This window comes from Schistocerca nitens, chromosome 1 (genome assembly GCF_023898315.1).
Source record: "Schistocerca nitens isolate TAMUIC-IGC-003100 chromosome 1, iqSchNite1.1, whole genome shotgun sequence".
Classification (NCBI taxonomy): domain Eukaryota; kingdom Metazoa; phylum Arthropoda; class Insecta; order Orthoptera; family Acrididae; genus Schistocerca; species Schistocerca nitens.
In genome coordinates, this window is record NC_064614.1 from 1,308,886,693 (window position 1) to 1,308,902,229 (window position 15,537).

At 41.1% G+C, this 15,537-nt stretch overlaps 1 long non-coding RNA gene across 1 annotated transcript; it reads right to left on the reverse strand.

The window, feature by feature from the left end:
* Positions 1 to 14,124: 14,124 nt before the first annotated feature.
* LOC126240102 (uncharacterized) lies at positions 14,125 to 14,894 on the reverse strand. Its single transcript, XR_007545364.1, has 3 exons — positions 14,773 to 14,894; positions 14,539 to 14,699; positions 14,125 to 14,384 (listed from the first exon to the last, which is right to left on the reverse strand). It is a non-coding gene; the product is annotated as an uncharacterized LOC126240102 (long non-coding RNA).
* Between the last annotated feature and the right edge of the window lie 643 nt (positions 14,895 to 15,537).

The following is a 15,537-nucleotide window of genomic DNA, read 5'->3' on the forward strand; positions in this document are numbered from 1 at the left end:
GGCAGTGGTGAATCGGAGAAAAGCTACATGACTCCCAGTAAGTGGCAGTGGTGAATCAGAGAAAAGCTACATGACTCCCAGTAAGTGGCAGTGGTGAATCGGAGAAAAGCTACATGTCTCCCAGTAAGTGGCAGTGGTGAATCGGAGAAAAGCTACATGACTCCCAGTAAGTGGCAGTGGTGAATCGGAGAAAAGCTACATGACCCCCAGTAAGTGGCAGTGGTGAATCGGAGAAAAGCTACATGACTCCCAGTAAGTGGCAGTGGTGAATCGGGAAAAAGCTACATGACTCCCAGTAAGTGGCAGTGGTGAATCGGAGAAAAGCTACATGTCTCCCAGTAAGTGGCAGTGGTGAATCGGAGAAAAGCTACATGTCTCCCAGTAAGTGGCAGTGGTGAATCGGAGAAAAGCTACATGACTCCCAGTAAGTGGCAGTGGTGAATCGGAGAAAAGTTACATGACCCCCAGTAAGTGGCAGTGGTGAATCGGAGAAAAGCTACATGACTCCCAGTAAGTGGCAGTGGTGAATCGGGAAAAAGCTACATGACTCCCAGTAAGTGGCAGTGGTGAATCGGAGAAAAGCTACATGTCTCCCAGTAAGTGGCAGTGGTGAATCGGAGAAAAGCTACATGACTCCCAGTAAGTGGCAGTGGTGAATCGGAGAAAAGCTACATGTCTCCCAGTAAGTGGCAGTGGTGAATCGGAGAAAAGCTACATGACTCCCAGTAAGTGGCAGTGGTGAATCGGAGAAAAGTTACATGACCCCCAGTAAGTGGCAGTGGTGAATCGGAGAAAAGCTACATGACTCCCAGTAAGTGGCAGTGGTGAATCGGGAAAAAGCTACATGACTCCCGGCAAGTGCTCCTACTCGCTCGGCGAAACGTCGGCGGAATGGATCCATCAGTATTGAATAGCGACGCTATTTCTGTGTTTAATCGTCAAGGAGAGGGTGCGGGGTTACAGTAAACTATTAGTGGTGAATCGTCAAAAAGCTACATGACTCCCAGGAAATTTACCATACGTCAAAGGTAGGCGTGTAACTGTCGCGGGGAAAATACGTTATGGATGCTTGAGTATTATACAGCGACACAATTTCCATGTTAAATCGTCAATGTGATGAGGCGTATAGGATAGTAAGCTGGCTGTGGTGCATCGGAAAATACCTACATGACTCCCAGGAAGTGTTCCATATGTCGAGTGTAGGTGGATTACTCATGTCGACATGGATCTTTTACTATTGAATAGCGAGTCAATTTCTGAGATATATCGTCAATGTGACGGTGTGAGGTTTACAGTCAACTGAAAGTGGTGCATCGGAAAAAAGCTACATGACACCCAGAAGTGTTCCATACGTCAAATATAGGCACGTTGCTGACTCAGGGAATAGTCGGCATGGATCTTTCAGTATTGAATAGCGAGGCAATTTCTACATGGATACTCTGCAAATCACATTTAAGTGCCTGGCAGAGGGTTCATCGAACCACCTTCACAATTCTCTATTATTCCAATCTCGTAAAACGCGCGGTAAGAATGAACACCTATATCTTTCCGTACGAGCTCTGATTTCCCTTATTTTATCGTGGTGATCGTTCCGTCATATGTAGGTCGGTGTCAACAAAATATTTTTGCATTCGGAGGAGAATGTTGGTGGTAATACAAAACGGGCTGCATTTCTTTGAACTTTTTCGATGTACTCCGTCAGTCCTACCTGGTAAGGATCCCATACCGCACACCAGTATTCTAAAAGAGGACGGACAAGCGTAGTGTAGGCAGTCTTCTTAGTAGGTCTGTTACATTTTCTAAGTGTCCTGCCAATAAAACGCTGCCTTTGGTTAGCCTTCCCCACAACATTTTCTATGTGTTCTTTCCAACTTAAGTTGCACGTAATTGTAATACCTAGGTATTTAGTTGAATTTACGGCTTTTGGATTACACTGATTTATCGTGTAACCGAAGTTTAACCAATTACTTTTAGCACTCAAGTGGATGACCTCCCACTTTTCGTTATTTAGGGGCAACTGCCACTTTTCGCACCATTCAGATATTTTTTCTAAATCGTTTTGCAGTTTCTTTTGATCTTCTGATGACTTTGTTAGTCGATAAACGACAACGTCATCTGCAAACAAACGAAGACTTGAGCAACCACCTGCACTTGGTTGCACCCTGTGCTCTTCATGGCATCTGGGAGGACCCTTTCCACATCTGGAAAGACTCCACCCGGTATGCACACGGAGTGCACATTGGTTTTCTTACCCTCCTTGTCAGCCAAGTCCCGAAGGGGCCCCATAACGCGCCTAACGTTAGAGCTCCCAACTACCAATAGTTCCACCCTCTGCGATTGCCCGGATCTCGCTGGCTGAGTGGTTTCCTCTGAAACAGGACAGGCGACAGCATCCGGCTCAGCGACAGTGTCAGCCACAGACAGCACCTCGAACCTGTTTGTCAGACAAACCGGGGAGGCCCTACGTGCGGCCGCCTGGGAAGTCTTTCGCCACCTGCTTCGCCCCGGGGCGACCTCCCACTCGACCACAGGTGAGGGGTCAGCCTCAGTGCGAGCAGTAACTGGGTTGGCCACCGGCGAGGACCGATCGGAGGACTCTGACGCGCTGGACGTCCGTTGGATCCCCACGGCCGGCCCACAACACTGGTGCCCATCCACTGCAGCCTCAAGCTGTGTAACCGAAGCCATCACAGTTCGAAGCTGAGAGGGAAGTGTCACTAGCTCGGCTCGCATCCGCACTCAACAATCGCGGTACCTGTCCATACCAAAAACGGACTATCTGCACGTGCTGCGAAACTCTACTGTAGACCCTGACGGAAACGAACGAACTGTGTCTAGTAATACGCAGATATTCAAGAACCTAACTACCGAAGTACTCAGGTGAAACTAAATAATTTCCCCCTAATAAGGAACTTGTAATATATCACAAGATCGGTTTACTTTCTGACGCAAAAGAAAACGCGAGAACTATGGCTATTAGATTTTAAATTTACACACAGAAACTCAAGAAACTGAATCATTAAAGCACACAGATGATATAATAAAATTCGCTCCTAGTTAGGAACTCGTAAACGTCACAAAAGCGGCTTACATATCTGTTGCTGCGTCTGCTGCGTTCGGCTACTACTGCCTGACTGTGTTAAATCGTCAATGTGATGGTGTGAGTTGTACAATAAACATGCAGTGGTGGATCGGAAAAAAGCTACTTGACTCCCAGGAAATGTTCCATACGTGGAACGTAGAAGTGTTACTTATTCGGGGAAAGTCGGCATGGATCCTCTAGTATTGAATAGTGACGCAATTTCTGTGTTTATTCGTCAATCTGAGGATTTGAGGGTTACAGTGAAAAGGCAGTGGTGTATCGTAAAAATGTTACATGACTCTGAGAAAGTGTTACAGACGTCGAACGTAGGCGAGTTACTCGCTCGCCGAGAAGTCGGCATGGATCCTTCAGTATTGAATAGCGAAGCAATTTCTGTGTTAAATCGTCATTATGACGGTGCGAGGGTTACAGTAAACTGGCAGTGGTGCATCGGGAAAAAGCTTCTTGTCTCGCAGGAAATGTTCCATACGTAGAAAATAGGCGCAGTGCTCATTTAGCGAAATCCGGCAAGGATCCTTAAGTATCGAATAGCGACAAAATTTCTGTGTGAAATCGTCAATATGAGGGTACGAGGGTTACAGTAAACTGGCAGTGGTGCATCGTAAAAAACCTACATGTCTCCCAGGAAGAGTTCCATACGGCGAACATGGGCGTGTAACTTGCTCGGGGAAAAGTCTGCATAATTGCTTCAGTATTGCATAGCGACGCGATTACTGTGTTAAATCGTCAATGTGAAGTTGCGTAGGTAACAGTAAACAGGCAGTGGTGCAACGGAAAAAAAGCTACTTGACTGACAGGAAGTTTTCCATACTTCGAACACAGGCGTGTGTAACTCGCTCGTAGGAAAGTCAGTATGGATCCTTGAGTATTGAATAGCGTGAAAATTTCTGAGTTAAATCGTCAATGTGAGGGTGTAAGGGTTACAGTAAACTGTCAGTGGTGCATCATAAAAAAACTAAATGACTCGCAGTAATTGTCCCATACGTCGAAAGTAGGGGTGCAACTCGCTCGGGAAAAGTCGCCGTGGAACCTCGATTATTGCATAGCGACGCAATTTCTGTGTTAAATCGTCAATGTGAATGTGTGAGGGTTACAGTAGACTGGCAGTGGTTCAATGCAAAAAAGCTACGTGACTACCAGGAAATGTTCCATACATTGAAAGCAGGAGCGTTACTCATTGATACTTACGTATTGAATAGCGACAAAATTAGTATGTTACATCGTCAACGTGAGGGTGCGAGGGTTACAGTAAACTGGCAGTGATGCATCGGAAAAAGATACGTGATTCCCAAAAAGTGTTCCATACTTCGAAAGTAGGCGTGTAACTCGCACGGGTAATAGTCGGCATGGATCCTTGAGAATTAAATAGCGACGCCATATCTGTGTTAAACTGCCAGTGGTGCACCGCAAAAACCTACATGCCTGCCAGGAAGTGTTCCATACGTCGATCGTAAGCCAGTAACTCGCTCGGGGAAAGTCTGTTTGGGTCCTTGAGTATTGAATAGCAACGTAAATCTGATTTAAATCGTCAGTGTGAGGGTTTGAGGGTTACAGTCAACTGGCAGTGTTGCATCGCAAAAAAGCTACATGACTCCCAGCAGGTGTTCCATACGTCGAACGTAAGCGTGCAACCAGCTCGGGGAAAGTCGGCCTGGATCCTTGAGTATTGAATAACGAAGCATTTTTTGCCATAAATCGACAATGTGACGGTTCGAGGGTTAAGTAAGGTGGCAGTAGTACAACTGAATAAATCTACATGTTTCCCAGGAGGTGTTCCATGCGTCGAACGAAGGCGCGTTACTCACTCAGGGAATAGTCGGCATTGATCCTTGAGTATTGAATAGCGACGCAATTTCTGTGTTAAATTGTCAAAATGATGGTGCGAGGATTAGAGTAAACTGGTAGTGATGCATGGGAAAAAAGCTACATGACCCCCCAGGAGCATTCCATACGTCGAACGTTGGCGCGTTACTCAATCGGGGAAACGTCGCCATGGATAACTGAGTATTGAATAACGACGCAATTTTTGTGTTAAATCGTAATGTGAGGGTGCGAGGGTTTCTAGCGTTAAAAGGTTTTTGCTTTTCGTATTTAACCAAATATAGCATTGATGATGATAATTTATGGCAATGTTTGCCGACAAGATAAAGAATGCAGCCTTTAACACTAGATTGCGTACTCACGGCAGTTCTCCTTGCCCGTTTTTTGGTACGACTTGGAAAGAGAGAAAAATTAATGAATGATCGCTGATGCGTCAGTTCTCGATTGTGTTCAGGAGACGTACAGATTGATTGCGCGAAAATAGTTTCTCAAATGACCTCTTAACCCGGATTGCTTTCACGCAATCAGACTCTTCAATGAAATTACCTAAGGCACCTATTTGAATAATAAAAAAAAATGCAAAACAGTGAAATTTTGTAAAAAAAGTTGTCAGATCGGAAACTGAACACATTAATGGTCTCCCAAATACAATCGAGACACCGCGATAAAGAGCGAACCTGTAACAAAGTTCATTTAAACATAAACATTATTCGTGGTTAATTTAAAGAAAAGAATAAGCATAGATTTTCTGTACAGTGAAGCATCAATATATTCTCAAAGAACAAAGGCGTTAAACCATAAACATTAACAAATTTACAATGAATACAAAACTTACATTTTTATGTTTTTCTCATACATGGAGCTGTCCAACAATCGCTGCTTTTGTATGTGTGATATTTTGTAAAAATTAAATGTCCTGGCGTGCGCATAAGTATTTTTTATCGTCACAAGGTTTACAAAAGCGTTTTCTTTCTTGATGGTAACGTGGTTTTTCACACTAAAATAAATATAACTTGTAGCGGTGCTACACAACACGTCTTAACAAGTCGGCGACCAAACATCAAAGGCAATGAAGTACATGTTAACATACCGGCGACCAGAAGTACAACTAACTATAAAGACTCTAGAATTTTCCTAACAAATGATAAATTGTTTTTTCTTCTGTTTCGCAGCTTCTTGCTATCAAGCGCTGCGGCAATGATTTTAAATATCTGCGCCCAGCGAGTCATAGTGTTTAAAAGTACGTTTTAAACGCTGGCCGCGCGCCTTGGTATAAGCGCACGTTATAAACAGATTTCGTTTCTTTACTCTCGCGTTGTCATGCTTAGTATTATTACAAACTACAGCTCGGTGGCTATCCTTTTCTCATATGCAAAATGTCTGAAATCCAATAATATCACATTGCTTCCCGCGTGAGGAGCGATGACTCCGTCAGGATCATCGGGACTCACGCGTAGTCGTGATATTATTGCTTTCGTGAAACAAATTAGTATTACTTGCAAAAATTCTTTACAATAGATTTTACACACTACATCAGGCAAAGTGGTCAACATACAGAGTATCAGGTAAGTATATTCGTCCGACTGAAATTGATAGTAATTTGTCCATAGTGTAACTACATGACAATTGAATTGTGCTCTTTCTAATGTATTGTACAAGGATAACAAATGTTCATTTCTGGGTAAAAGATAATGAAATTAAGATAAAAATACACATACATAGATACATTATACATGGCATAATAAATAACAAAGAAATAAATTAATTGACTTCGCAGGAAGTCTGGGTGCTGTGTGCACTCGTGGAAAAAATATGTTACAAAAAATTGACATTCTTGTTTTACAATGAAATATTACAGGAATATTTTTGTCGTTGTTTCGTCGAAGATTTCTTGCAGTAAATACATAACACTTTACTTATTTGTGGCTTTCATAGCCTGCAAAAAAAATGTTTCACTACACTTGGGTAGGTATGAGTTGCACTGGGAGTGGTAGAACTTCGGGTATAAATGATAGCACTGCACTTGTGTGGGGAAATTGATTACATTTTCACAGTGGAGGAAAAGTAGGGCATCACTTTCACTGTGGAAGTTGGAGTAGTTGTCGGGGTGCGATGTTGCGTTGGAAATACGTCGTGGGTCAGGAACTGGAAGACTGGTTCTGCAATATGTTGAGCCGTATGGTGGCGGTCTCTATTTCACTTGACACATGTCCGTGCTTCCATTTATGTTTTCGTACATGAAAAATACAGAAAAAGAAATCTGTATTATAATGTGCTTACTTACTAATAACTTAGTCCAAAAGAAAACTGGATTAGGTAAGGATAACAATTGTTTATGTACATAAGGTCTCATTCTCTTAGGAATGCTTAGTTCTTATATGTATCTATTTTTCTGGTTTTATTTGATTCGACACGTTTTCGTCATTACTCGGCCTGGTCAGTAAATTCTACCAGCAATTGTCAAAATCGAGCTTAAGACTCTTCCGACTAGTGTCTTTATAATTTCACAAGGTACATGAGTGCTTAATTCATTACTTTATCATATTTTATTTTGAATGCATTTCAAACACATTTGGCATCCGCGCTCTTTGTGCAAAGAAAAATTGATTGTTGAGCGCTCAGCGTACACAGTGTTACGTCCGTTTGTCACAATCACGTGATAATAATTTGAGAGTTCCACAACGCTAGCAGCAGTATTCTACGACAAGCAGAGCGTTTGGTGTCTACTAGCGGTGGTGTGAGTTTTTACACAGTTTTTCATCGACTCTGGATTACGGAAGCAGCCAGATGTAGCGACTCCCGCAGCTGTTTCGAAGAATGTGCCCATGGAAAGGCGTACAGTACCGTTTGTGGTAAGTACAACACTTTTTCACTTTCACTCTTCGGCTTTCTACATCGTGGTTTCGTGGTACAAGTACTTATAACATTACTTCACACGCGGTATTTCACACGTGTTCTTGGAGTTATCACCTTTTCAGTTCACACGTTATTATTAATTCGTGTTCACATTTATTTGGTCGTCATGTTAAGGTTCACACGCACCACTTTTATACGTGTCCATTAATTACTTGTCTATAGTCGGTTCACACGCAGCAGCATATACGTGTCCATTAATTACTGACTGCATTATTACTACAAAGTACAGTTAACATTTAGTATACATACTGTTGTGGCGTAACAAGACAGCCACGCCACTCGGAAGTAGCCGAAAGGCACGCGCTAACTCACGCAGGCTAGAGATACGTCTGAAACAGGATACGTAATGAATGCTATAAAGAAAAGTACGTAGCTCCTGGAATACTTAACTTTAATCCATCCTTGTGGTACATCGCTCGTGACGATACAAGTGAGACTCTTTAGATACAAGCTATGTAATGCTAATGGCGCCTTGCTAGGTCGTAGCCATTGACTTAGCTTAAGGCTATTCTATCTGCTCTGCAAATGAGCGAGGCTTCGTCAGTGTGCATCGCTAGCTACGTCGTCGAGTGCTGGGGCGAGTGCTAGTCCGTCTCTCGAGACCTGCCGTGTGGTGGCGCTCGGTCTGCGATCACTGACAGTGGCGACACGCGGGTCCGACATGTACTAATAGACCGCGGCCGATTTAAAGCTACCACTTAGCAAGTGTGGTGTCTGGCGGTGACACCACATTCCTCCCCCGCAAATCAGTGGACGGTCGTGTTATAAGGCTTCCGCCCGCCGTGGGGAGGACCCCATGTTGACGTATGCGATGAGGTGGGGAGCCTAACAACAGGCGAGGCTGTGCCACCCGCACCCTGCCATTCGGTCCGAGGGGAGCTAAGAAACGCCTGAAAACCTAGTCCAGGGTGCACGTCAACATGCGGCGTATGCGCCCGTAGAGAGACAGGAGGGGCCGAAGGGTCGACCTCCATTGCGTCGGGGTACCCGACGCGCGAAGACGACATCTGGTCCGGAGCCGGCAAGAGTTCCAAGTCTGAGGACAGCTGGTCACGGGAAGCGATCGGCGGCGCGTGACCCAGGAAGGCGCCCGGCGGCAGCAGCGAAGCGTCCACTGCGGGCGGCGGCGGAGGCGGGAGGACCGGCGGCGGCGGTGGCGCGTCGCCATGGGGCAAAATGGAAGGCAGCGTCGGTAACACCTGGGGATGAGGCGAGCCAGTAGAACGTGCGTCTCGCGGGCCCCGAGCTGAAAGCGTGACAGCGCTGCCTGGTGACTAGACTTGTAAACAACTCTGTTGACGTAAGTGACGTCACACGTTGGCTACAGTGTTTATACCTTCGACCATAGACACTAGTAGACTGGCCTTGCTGTGCAGAAGCTATAGGGCTGGTGTGGCTCCAACATAAACCACGTGACTGTTGGCAAAACGTGGCGGGATTTCAAATCAGCAGTCTGCCATCCTATGTTTGTATCGTATTTTCCCCACATTTCTCAATTGACTGCCAAACGCTTCCATCAAAAATTACTTTTTATTTGCGAAAAATTATGCCAGAACTACATTTGACCTATATTTAAAAAATCTAAAAAATACATCGACCGCCACTCTGGTGCCCAGCGGGACGAAATTACCATAAACTATCAATTAAAGTAAAATGTCGTTAAAATGCTTTTAAACAGTAAGAGTGGGCTCATGTCAAAACTTTAAACATTGGATTTGCCGCGTTTTGAGCTCTAGTCAGTTATAAAAGAAAATGGGATATGGGAATTATGTCAACTATAGGTGCCAAAATTGTCGACTTTAGGAGCAGGTCCATTTTAGAGTATCAGTTTTAGGTGCACTTCAAAGGTTCATTTCCCAATATTTTTACAAAAGTTTAAACTATCAGTTTAAAAAAATGTTTTAGATGAAAGGTGAGACTTTGAAGTTTCAGAAAATAATTTTGGAGCCTACGTTTATTTAATAGTATTAGAAGGTAGAAAAAATTCTCTTAATGTGTCGACTATAGGTGCTCTTACCTTATTATAATCTCACTTGAATATACAAATCCTTGCTACCTGTGGGCTATTAAGTGCCTCAAAACGAATAATGCATATACCAAAATGAATATTGTGCACCGTAAAAGATGTCAATTATGACTCCAGAAACACCTACAAAATTTCAACTGAAACAGTCGTTACAGCAATCAATTTAACCAGGGCAGGCCATAAATTAAAAGTTCCAAGAGATTACGCAATGATTTTAATTTTTTACAGGTATTTCTTCACAGTTGATGAAAACAAACTCAAGGAAAACTCTTTTCAAGGTTAAAACACTGTTGTCAACTTCTGTCTTAAGATGGTAATTCTGTGAGGAAACAAACTGCAAAATAATTCCCACAATGAACTGTGACAGTATATAATTTTTTAAGAAAACTATCTAAGGGCCACTTTCCATTCCTAATATTGCAAAACTGTACTGACCCTCATCCAGATTAAGAGGTATTTCCCAGGGCACAAACAGGTTAGAGCTCATCTGCCAAAACGAAAACATTTGGCAGTCTCTCAGTACAATAAGAATAGGGGCTCTTTCTTATTTTAGAAAAATAATACCTGTACAGTGATCTGGTTTTTTTCTGACACTGTGTGGGATCATGAGGAAATTTTTCCTTGCCTCTGCATAATAATCATGTGGGCATAAATCAAATAAAACTCCCCTTTAGTTACATAATAATGATTATCATTGCAGTTTGTGAACAATTTGAATAGCTTACTACAAATGCAGCAGAAGACAGTTAGTCAACCTAGAGCTTAAAAACTCACTTTTTTAACAGAAATTTTAGGCTTACCTTAGGAGTAACCTTTAAAGATAGGAAAAGTTGTTCTTACACTGAAAAGTGAGGTCTGTTTTCTGCAGAGTTCATAAACTGCCAATGTCACATTTTCATGATGTTTTGTACCAAATTTTGGAAATTGTTGCATATGAATGAAATATATATACCTGTACTTGCTTCAATCAAACAGCATTCTGAATTTCTTATTGCAAGCTTATCCAACAAATCCGTAGTACCTGGTGTCTGTAGTGGATGCATATTGCCAGAGGTGAACATTATCCATTGCAGTAACAACTGAGGTAATAGAAATACTTTTGTGCTTGACACTCCAATGATATTTACAAACATGCACTGCCAACACCATGCATAATCTCACATTTTCACTAAGTTCCTTAGCAAATTTTGAAAGCTGTTGCATATGAATGAAATATATGTACCTGTACATGCTTCACTCAGAGCCTACTGAATTTTGTATTACAATCTCATCTGACAAATCCTTGCTACCTGGTGGTTATTATGTATCTATAGCAGACACATTTTACCAAAGTGAACACAATCCATTGCACCAACCACAGTTGACTAAGAATCAAGAAACTGGTTTAAACTATTACGTGAAACAACTTTTGGGTGTTTGAGTTTCCATAGATAACATGAAAAGAAATAAATGTTGATTCTTTCAAGTGCTTTTCTCATTTTAAATTTATTACCCTTTTTTCTCAGTTGCTGCAAGTATTCAAAGAAAACTAACATATCTTGGGAAAAAATGGATATTCAGAAAAAATTAACTCAATATTTTATTTCACAACATTATTTTATTTCTTACAAAATTTTATTTCACATTTTCTTTCTTACAACACAATATTTTCCCACAGATTTATTTCTTAAGCCCATATTCTAAGAGGGCAGAACAATGTTTAACAGGTAAAAAGATATAGAAGACACTGACAAGAGAATAAATCTAGTAAAAATATAAGGGCCCAAATAAATTAACAACACAACATACAGACCCAGAAGGAACAAAAAATAAAAGACAGTACGTAAATATATGTTCTGTTAAGAGCAAAAGAATATCTAGGTTTACATAAATGAAATGAATCCAATTGGTCTGAAAACAGAAGTAAAGTCCAAAAATATATTGAAAAAGGCTTTGTGGGTGCAGTATGGGCACTTAGAGGAACTCCAGATACCTCTGTCTGTACTTCGTGTAGACATCAAGGTTCAAACATTAATAATAATAAACAACATAACCTTGGCAATTATTAACTCTAATGTAATAGGGATCAGGCATAGAATATTTAATGTCCCTTAAACAGCACAGTTTTTGTGTATAAACTCCTCACACAACCTTTCTGGAATGTTTCTGTCACAGACTTGCCAAAATGGTGATTTCTAATTTTAAAATACTCAAATAAAATTGATTTAATTAGAGCATTTCTGTGATTTTCTGTGGGCTCAAAGTCCATAATATGTTTGTTGATAGATTGAAAAACACTACAATCAACATCTGTCATAGCACATGAAACAAGAACAAGCATAACATTTTTCTTTTGCAACATTCCCTTCGCCTGTTGCAACCGATAAGCTTGCTCTGCTGCTTTGCAAATTTTAATAACGTCAGCAGAAGGTGTAACTAATCCTCCCACATTCTTTCTTCTGATTAGTCCAATGTCACTGTCCACTGCCCCACACAAGGAATTTGCACATTCTACACAATGTACTGACTTAGTCAATTTACGCACAATGAATCCTGCTATGTATGCAACAAAATTCTGTACATAATTTGACAGCTGTTCAAATGAGACAGCAGGAATGCTGTATGAGTGATCATGAGAGACTGATGCAACATCTAGGCCTAACTTCTCTGAATTACAATTGATAGCTGATGTAAATGGGTTAGATTGCATCACATCCAGTCCAGAAGATACACTGAGAATGGAACAATCTGCAGTATCCAAAGTAGATCCAAACTCTGACCCTCTTACCTGCTGATGGATAAGCAATCGTTTGTAGGCTGCTTTGAATTGAGCTGCTGTGGGATTGTTGTTATCACCACCATATCTTCTGATTGAGCTGAAAAATGTCTCTATGTGGTCCTGTAGCAATTTATATGTAAGCAAGAAATTTAGTTTTGGTTGAGAGCTGTCTATGAGGGAAACATATAATTTTCTTAGGCTCTGTATACATACAAGAAAGCCAAGGAAACCAGTCTTTCTGTTAGTATACAAAATAGATGGTCCATTAGCCTCAAGTCTCAGCTCCTGAATATATTTTTCCACTTCATCTAGAAATGGTAAAATATGGCCAGCTGTCTGCATTGACAGAGGTGATTTATACCCTTTGGACAGGAGATTCCTCCTATTGAAACAATCAAAAAGGTTGTTCATTGTCCTTATAAATTTAACTGTATGTTCACATCCTTTAAAGTCAGCTAGTTGCAAATCTTTGTCAAGGAATTCTAGAGCATTAGCTACACTACCACTAAATGTTTGCACAGCAATCCTTACATTCATTTTACGACGATACCACTCAATGTGTTTTGTTCTTACTTTTGTAGCAGCCAGAAGTTTCTCCACTTTTTGCAGCTCATGTAATTTTAATACATAATCCCATTTTATTGGATTTCTGTTTCCATAAAAAATGACACCTTTACCAGCTAATGTATTGCGTATTAACTTGAACATGTGACATGGATCAAGGAATATGCAAACATCATCCTTACATAGAGGGTGTTTAAAAAAAGATTTCATTCTGCACGTTGAAAGACAGGCCCCTAGCTTCTCTACCATTGCAGTGTTTACGTGAGCACCATCAAAAGTAACAGAAATTACTTCCACTCCAGCATCATATGTAAATTTCAATGCCTCCTTAAGTAGGTTTGATTTTTCAACAGCACCCAGGCCATTGACTAAAAAGTAGCCAATTGGAATTTTCCATGAACCATTAACAGCAGTCAACATGAATGTTAATGCCTCATTTGCAACAGGCAGATTGTCATTGTCAAGATCTGTACCATAATCTATGTAACCAATAAACTTATTTCCACAAAATTCAACATGCTTCCTTATGGCAATCTCATCAAATGACATGGCAGAAAGCAATTTCTTACCTTTGCTAATGAGTTCCTGACTTTTTATTCTAAGCGCTATTGCTGCTTCTTCACTGAAACCAGGATCCCCATCAACAACACTGTACCATTTTCTTAATGTTCGTGGATGTGGCAGTGATGTTTTAAAATTTTTCCTTACGTAGCTATATGCCTTACTACTGTAAAAATTTAGTGTTAGAGCAAAGGTCCGAAGAGCTGCTGGATACATATTTGCTTCTTTACCTTTACTGACACGTTGGCGCAACTCCGAAGTACCAGCTGGCAGCATCTGATAGCAAAAAGCCACATCATTTAAGCATAAGTATTCCAACTGCAATCAGTTATACATTTTAAAAATGACAGGCATTGTAAATATACTTGCCTTTAGTAAATTATCCAGGGGTTCATTTATAACACGATTATTTTCAAGATTATTTATCAAAGATTCCAAAGACAAGACTTTCTTCTTCATCTCACGAGATGACCGCTGCAAATTCTTTAACTTTCTGGCTTTGATGCTAATCTGCCGTCTTGCCACATCTATCACTTTTTCTGCTATGCCAGGAGTACACAAATCGCTATTCGAAAAGTCCCCAATATACCTGAAACTTTTGTTTTTCGGGGTGTTCGTTTCCATATCGCATGTCACTGTAAACAAAGCAAAAATGCATGTTTTGAGGTATAATTTGTGGGCGAAGCATGACCGAAATAGCACTTAACGTAACGTGCTACAGTTCTATTCTAATATAATATTTTACTAACTCGCAGTTGTTACACACATTCTAAGAACATTCAGACTTACAGGCATTGGAAGCACAGATTTCAGAAGACGAGGCATCATCTAACGAACGCCTTCTAGAGTGTGATTTACGGAGCTTAGGCTTCTTCGATTTCATATGCTCCGGAAAATCGAAAAGTGTCGGGATAGCATCACTACTTAGCCAATTCCCTCCAGTTTTAGCCCTATAAACACATCGGGTTTAAAAATGACAGGCATTGTAAATACAAATTATAAATATACATTGTAAATAATAACCTATCAAAACATTTCTCCTCGAAGTGTTTCGAGCAAAGGCGCGTATGTGCAGACGGCTTAAAGTTTTTCCGCTTCAGAGCCTGTATCCAAAGCTGCCTTCGGTTTTCATTCTTAGGGAACCTATGAGTAGGAACGAGAAACAGTTATACTTACTTCTGTAACCGAATTATCACAGATACTTTCCAAAATGTAGTATGAGTCTGACTTTACAGGCACCACTTTCAACACTTTAATTTACGTGATACTCTTTTTCAGGTGCAAAAAGCATATAAAAGTCACTTCAGCAGGTTTCAATAAACGCATCTGCACTATCATAGAAACACTTACACGTGAAATGTAATGCCATTTCCTCCGACATAACACTGAGTACAGCCATAAGCACAACACGAAACAACCATGTTTTGCCAACATTCACGTGACTTCAGCCCAGAGATGTTGGAGCCGCGAAAATGACGTCAGGGCCAGTCTATTATATTTATGGTCGAAGGTTTATACAGACTTGCCTTCAGCTGTTGTTTTGGAATGTCAAATCAATCCAGATTGTTTGAATGAAGCTTCCGTTAACAGAACAAAATGTAGAAAGAAGGTTTAAATGCGAATAATCTGTATTATGGTGACATGATAAATCCGCAGCGTAGTCAAGGTTACATATTAGAGCCGTACGTGATTGATTGAAACCAACTCATTACAAATTATTGGTCGAAAGGCAGAGTGATTTATAGCATAACACATATTACGCATTGCGGACAATGTGTCTAAATGTTT